General features: G+C 48.8%; 1 protein-coding gene across 2 annotated transcripts in view; it reads left to right on the top strand.

Annotated features, from left to right (window-relative positions):
- Positions 1-310: 310 nt before the first annotated feature.
- The window catches only part of pik3cb (phosphatidylinositol-4,5-bisphosphate 3-kinase, catalytic subunit beta), a 58,257-nt gene continuing 52,567 nt past the window's right edge, over positions 311-6,000 (top strand). Inside the window, exon 1 of one of the 2 annotated variants that reach the window (XM_064303721.1) lies at positions 311-679. The gene's annotated coding sequence lies outside the window, so the exon portion shown is untranslated. Of the gene's footprint in view, positions 683-6,000 lie in introns of both variants that reach the window. The other variant, XM_064303719.1, reaches the window with a different exon arrangement.

Below are 6,000 nucleotides of genomic sequence, written 5' to 3'. Positions count from 1 at the left end.
CGCCTAAAAAGTGCTCCGCATAGCCTATAAATAGGCTATACCGCGAACATCCAACTGCGGCTAAGTTACGAACTATCAATAATGATTAGAATGGATTTCCATAGAAAGCCAATGTTTGGCGTAATAGCTACCAGAACATAAAAAATAAAACAGTTTTGATGCGCCTGGTATCGATTTATAAACAAGCTTACTCTGAAATTCCTGTTATTAGGCAATTTTGTCTCAACTTCCAATTTCTTTCATTCTTTCTTTTTCACTGAAGGATTTAAGATTTTGTGTTTCCGGGTGAAATCACTGCATTATTCTGAAAGTTGGGGGTGTGAATATGGGAAGTCGCCGGCTGCGCACTGCGCTGGGAGAGAACGAGAAAGGGAGGGGGACCCGGGGAGCGAGCGAGTGAGAGAGAGAAAGAGAGAGGGGGAAAAAAAGAGAAAAAGCTGCAGCTGAGAGCTGTGTCTGTTTCACCTTCTGAAAAACAGGAAGACACGCGCTGTAACCCACCTGCTCCGCATTTTCTCAAATGTTAGACGCCCCTGAAGACGCCGGGCTGGCAATACTCTTCTTCGCATGGCCAAATAACTTGAAAAACTAGCTGCCAGGTGGATTCAAATCTAAGAAATAAAAACTTTTTTAGTACAGTTGGCCGATCGCAGAAGACGCCGACATAGCTACATAAAAAAAGGTACGTACTGGGGAACTTTACATGTCTGGCAGTTTGGCTACTCAGTTGTTTGTTTCATTGTTGCCAATGAAATAGCGATGTTATTACAGTGCCGGTGTCGTTATCCTGTTGTTTTTGATACATGTTGCGCTTGTTTATCCCGCTCGTTTTGCAGGAATGGAACTGTCACTGTTGCGGAACAGTTATTGCCTAGCTACAATAAGCTAGATGGTTAGTTGAGAAGTCTATAGTGGTCCCGGGCCTCGGAATGTGTGGATTTAAGCCTTGTTTCTTATTTTAGTTAATCACGTCGGTACAGTGTAATGGTACTCCGTGTTTTGAGGTCCGGGACTTGGAAAACAAGGCTAAGTTAACGCATGGAGATGACTATGGGTGTTTTGAGAAGACTGGCCTTAAGTCATTCGGCAAGTTGGCCACAAAACCTCACAAAGTAGCTCAGGCTTTTTAGTCATTCATTTAACCTTCAGTTGCGAGTTGAGGTTTCACGGTCCCTTAATTAATTAATATGGGACGCCGGTTGTAGCCTAAACTGGAGCAAACAGATGAGCTTGCTATAATAATAATAATAATAATAATAATAATAATAACATTATTAATAATAACAATACTAATGATGATTATTCTAATAATAATGATAATAACAGTAATTTTGATGATTAACGCATTCAACAGCGTTAATAGAGTCTGGCAATGGCAGTCTCATTTCTGTACGCAGGCCTTGTGTTATGATAATGTGAATACTGCTTTCAACTGTATCAGACCACTAGTGCATTGAAATGGGAAATAATGTTGGAATTCACTGTAAACATTTATTGGGATTGGTGTTAAAATATGGTCGAATTTATTGATGTTTCCCAGGAGTGGTTTATATTTAAACTCAACCCAGACATCACATTAGATAAAGACAGATGGTGTTTGTGTGGGGACAGGGAGTGGTGGTGGTGGTGGTGGTGGTGGGGCATGGGGTTATGTGCATACCTTCAAAGTCAAGCTTTGTTAACAAACTAGTTGCTTTCCTTGCGTTTTATGCCAAAAGCTGGTGTTTATTGTGTGAATGCGTGTACCATGTATGTTTAACAGGTAGGTACATGCTGTCCAGAGATTCCCAGCTCTTGTAACTTTGATAATAACAGGAGAACGATAGGATATCAGTCACTGGCGAATGCTGTTTTGGTGTTGTGTGTGCTCTGTCTAGCTGCACTCTGTTCTGTAAGTTTGTGGAACACAGAGAATTTTGTGGATTTCTGGGTGGATCCGGGCTGCTTCGAGCTCTCACATTTCTAAACTCCTTTGCTCAAATATCTCCTATACAGAGATGTTACAAAAGCCTGTTGGATGCTGTAAATTAAGCCTTTGGCTTTGCTTATTAACAATTGTGCGGCCTGTGACTGAACTGCACACGCTCGCTGCAGCTGGTACCATTTCACTTTTTTCTTTCCTGTCAGACCCTCTACCCTGCATGTTCCAGCGCAGTGATGCTCCTCCCCTCTCCTGGCTGCTTTTACAAAGGCCGGGCCGTACAGTGAGCCTTCCTGATAAGAGCACTGCAGCAGGTTCTAATGCGGCCTAGCAGCTTTTAGAAGACAAAGAGCACCAAGCAGGCTGTAGTGTTTGACTTCTCTTTGTGTTTACCAGAACAGTGCGGGAGTCTGATGCCACTGCAGGTGTGTGTGTACGCATGTGCGTGTTTGTAGAGCTTTGATGGACGAACTAGCTTTTTACAAGGGTCATACTTGTAGCATGAATTTTCATCAACAGGTGGCCATAACTGCTTATGCACTGGAACCACATGTTTAACAACAATAAAATATAAGTTGACAAGAAACGAAATATTGTAATTAAGATGTTTACAAAGTGATGTTACAGAATTCAGTTTTTCACAGTTCTTTATTGTTCCACAATTGCTGTGCCAGAATGTGTACATTTTCCTGTTTGGTCCATTGTTTATTTATTTGCCAATGCATTTATTTATTTATTATTGTCAGTGGGGCCCATGCGGGAAGATCCTAGGTCACAGCTTGTGCACAGCTAACGTGGATGGTTCTGAGGTCCTCTCTTCCCTTTAGATTAAGTTCATTTGGAAAAAGACAAAAGTCCACTACCTTAAGGTGACATAACAGGCCAGACTGCAGACTGCTTCACCTCAAACGGATGTGTTGCAGAGGAGGCCAGGGAAATCCATGTAGCTGGCAGTTAGCATGAGGGACAGTGCTGATGTACAGAGAAACAGGGGGAGGGGGGAGGAGCAGAAGCACTGGTTTTGTGAATCGGGGCCTGGCTGCGGCCCAGGAGCATGTGACAGGGCATCAGTGGGGCTGTGCGGCGGACGGCAGATGCTCTGAAATAGCCCGCATGATGTCACCGGTCAGGAGACGGGGCACAGAGGGTAACCGGGGCAGGGGGCGGGGGGAAGTCGATGCTCCTCGCTCCCAGTGCTTGTAGTCTCGGGTACGGTTGCCAGGACGAGGAAGCGGAGTGCACAGAAAGTCCCACTCATGTCATGTGAAAGCCTCTGCTTTTATGAGGAAAAATATTTTTAGTGTTGCGCGCACACACAGACACACACACACATACACATACACGCTCTCTCTCTCTCACACATGCACTCTCTCTCTCTCACACACACGCACACACATGCACTCTCTCTCTCACACAGACACGCACTCTCTATGATTCTCTCTTTCACATGCACACGCGCACACGCTCAAACACTAACAAACACACACTTTCTGTCTCTCCACCTCACACGTGTTGAATGGAGGTCCCTGGGGTGGAGCGCCGATCGCAGGTAATTATCGTACAGATGCTGACTGTGATGGGCTGAAATGGAGAGCCTGCCATGTGGAGAAGCCTGTGCTGATGCACACTGGGTTCCCCAGCTAATTTACTGCATGTCCCTGGGTGGACTGTGTTTCGGGGGCTGGTGATTACACGGAGGGTTTAGGAGCCCGGCCACGGGAGGGGGGAGGCGAGGGAGGGCTGGAGCTGGGGGGGGCACCTCTGTTTCCTGCCGCTCTGTTGGGTCCTGCGGCTTGTGAGACCTGTAAAACGCAGCAGAGCGGAATTTACACAGCCCTTTATAGAGTGTTGGGTTCGCCAAATGCAATTGGCCGGTTTATAGAGATTAAGGGTGGAAAAGTAAACTAGCCAAATGGAGCAGGTGTATGCGCTCTGCTCGGAAATCCCTGTTTGCTCCTGTGTATCAAACCCTAACCCCCACTGGGGAGTGGGGCTTTCTAATAAGAATTGCATTTTTAATAGGCTGTGCTCCCTCTCTGAAAATGGTATTGTGTAGGATGCTGTGTATTGTGAGGAAATAACTGAAGTCTTTGACATTTGACTGGAGATTCTTTGTGAATGCCCCCCTCCAAAAAAGCAAGATTAGTTTGGAAAAAACAAATCTGCTGTTTAAAAACAAAAACAAATCTGCAGTGAACTGTATGAAGATGTAGTTGGTTGTGAATATGTTTGACTTCCTGCAGCCTGGAGCTCCTGGCCTGTCCGTGGAGGCTCACTGCTTTTTTGGGGTCTCCTCTGTGTGCCCCTGCCCCCCACCCTCCTGTACCGTCTGATTGAGAATTGTACATCCATGTGTGTGAGCGGGTGTTTGCATGTGCGTGTGTGTGTGTATGTGCGTGTATATGCATGCAGACCATGTCATCAGCACAAGTCCTTTTTTCACACCCGGCTGTGCTCTAAATGTGGCACTGCCACCTCCACGGCACCTGCTCCCTCCTGCAGCTGGATCCAATGAGCCAAGCGATACGAGCGGGGAGAGAGGGAGTGAGGGAGGGAAGGAGGGAGGGAGGGGAGGCGTTGCGCAGGAGCCGCAAGCTCCTCTAGTCTCTGCCAGCGTTGAGTAGGCCGCTTTCTGACTCACTCTGCCTGTACAGTAGGGCCTCCATCTCTCCATTCAAATTTCCCTCAGCGAGTTCTCCTCTTCAGGCGCTCTCACAGCCACCCACAGCCCCTGCCTGGGTAAACGCAGCGTGTCACGCACGCTTTCAGTCCTCGGCCTCCATTATTAGTGTTTGATTCATGCCAGTTGTTTTATTCCTGTAACTTTGCATTTGAAAGCCACGTTCACAAACAGAGCTTGGTAGGCGCCAAGGTGGGCGGACCACAGTTTCTCATCTTGTGATGGACACTTCTGTGGTGTATGCAGGGAGGCTGAAGTATCCAGAGAGCCTGTCTGTGGCTCCTCTCCTCGCCTCTCCTCAGCCTGCTGGACCTCACTACATTGCTTCAAAATCTCTCTCACTCTCACTTCCTGAAGTAGGTGTAGTAACACCCTCACCCCTCCTACACTCACACACGCTCTCATTGATCAACGGCTTTGCCTACTTGTGTAACATCCTCCCCATGAAATGGCACAAGTCTTAACCGTCACGCACGGGGAAGAGATTTGGAATAGTTTTTCGGGGCGCTCGCGTCATGGTGGGTGGAGGCCCACTCCAGGAACAGGAAGCGGGGGGGGAAACAACATGATGGCACGCGGCTCGGTGCAAAGCGGCCGGTTCGGAATTTCTCCAGCTTTTCACTGGAACAAGCCAAGGCCTGCAGGAGATTCCAAGGAAAGTGAGAGAGAGAAAGAGAGAGAGAGAGAGAGAGGTCTTTTTTCAGTCATAGCCTGGAGGTGCGATCGCTTTGTGTCACCTGAGAATGGGTGACTTTCCCCTCGCCATGGTTACACCGCTTAGGGGCAGGTGGACCCCCCGCCACTGCGACTGGTCGTCACTGCTGCATTGCGCTCCCTGTTTGAGCGCAGATCTCTGCTCCCAAGCAACTCTTCTCCCTCCCTTTCTCTCGCTCTTCTTCTCTCTCTCAGGAGGGATGCATGCTGGGACAGGCCGCTGGCTGCGTGCAGGGCGAATCGTGCTGTCTGACTTTTAGGAGGGAGGCCTTTTTGACCAAGCTCGCTTCCATGTGGCTCGTTACTGATAAACCCCACCCCCTTTCTGGGGGTGCTCTGAGGATGCTGGGAGCTTTTTCTCACTGCCATCTCAAAGTGTCTGCACTCTTGAGCGGGCGAGCAGGGCGAACTCAGCCCTCTGTGCTCACGCGAGCGTCTGTCAGCAGCCAGCGGGAGCTCTGGCCATTAGCCGCGGTTTTAGCTAACGCTTCCTGCGCTGGCGTTGCGGTAGACGCACTTCCTGTTTCTGCGTTTGCATTTGTTGCCGGTGATAGCATCGGCCAGCTGGTCCGGCCAGCGTCTGCAGCGTGCCGCGTGTTCATGGCGGTCCGTGCTGGACGTGGGGGCTGCAGCGCCGCGATAAGAGTGTGCGCGGTCGCGAAGCGGCCGGTAGCGAGGGTGCCGG

Source organism: Anguilla rostrata, chromosome 12 (assembly GCF_018555375.3).
Source record: "Anguilla rostrata isolate EN2019 chromosome 12, ASM1855537v3, whole genome shotgun sequence".
NCBI lineage: Eukaryota > Metazoa > Chordata > Actinopteri > Anguilliformes > Anguillidae > Anguilla > Anguilla rostrata.
Note: the sequence above shows the minus strand (reverse complement) of the source record. Positions and strands in the feature narration are given on the sequence as shown.